The sequence below is a fragment of the Cryptomeria japonica genome, unplaced genomic scaffold, assembly GCF_030272615.1.
Source record: "Cryptomeria japonica unplaced genomic scaffold, Sugi_1.0 HiC_scaffold_248, whole genome shotgun sequence".
NCBI lineage: Eukaryota > Viridiplantae > Streptophyta > Pinopsida > Cupressales > Cupressaceae > Cryptomeria > Cryptomeria japonica.
Genome location: NW_026729070.1, coordinates 117,864 through 118,467, shown reverse-complemented (window position 1 = coordinate 118,467; position 604 = coordinate 117,864). Strand labels below are relative to the sequence as shown.

Sequence of the window (604 nt, the reverse complement as noted above, 5' to 3'; positions counted from 1 at the left end):
TGCACACCGATTTCACCTGGGTGCGCGCGCAGCACCTCGGGCGCACCGGGGTGCGCGCACAACGCCCGGGTTGCACCGTGGCCTGTGTGCTCGGGGCGCCTCGGGTGCGCGCTCGGTGTCGCCCCCGCGCGCGCGGTAGTGCGGGCAGCGCACCCCGGCCCGGCCCGGCCCCGACGAGAACGCAAACGGGCAAAAGGTTTATTCAAATAGCATTGCGACGCCCGGCGAAAAACTAAAAAAGGGTGCAACACCGGGACTTCCCGGGAGGTCACCCATCCCAGTACTACTCCGGCCCAAGCGCGCTTAACTGCGGAGTTCTGATGGGATCCGGTGCACTAACGCTGGTATGATCGCACCCGTTATGAGCTTGTCGCAGTGTGTACTTAGCAAACCGCGACCCACGTGCGAATCCACCCCGGCCACCCACCCCCGTCGAGGTGCACACCCTCCCTCGCGAAGTGCGCCCCGTTCGCCAAGTGTGAGCCCTGCCCGGGTGCGCGCACCTTGCTAGGGCGTCGGGTGTGCACCCGGCCCGGCCTACGTGCGTGCACCTGGACGGGGCGTCGTGTGCGTGCAGTGTCCCGTCTGCAACGCGGTGCCCACA

The 604-nt window shown here is 67.5% G+C and overlaps 1 non-coding gene across 1 annotated transcript; it reads right to left on the bottom strand.

Moving 5' to 3' along the window:
* Positions 1-239: 239 nt before the first annotated feature.
* On the bottom strand, positions 240-358 carry LOC131869466 (5S ribosomal RNA). Its single transcript, XR_009367849.1, has one exon. It is a non-coding gene; the product is annotated as a 5S ribosomal RNA (ribosomal RNA).
* Between the last annotated feature and the right edge of the window lie 246 nt (positions 359-604).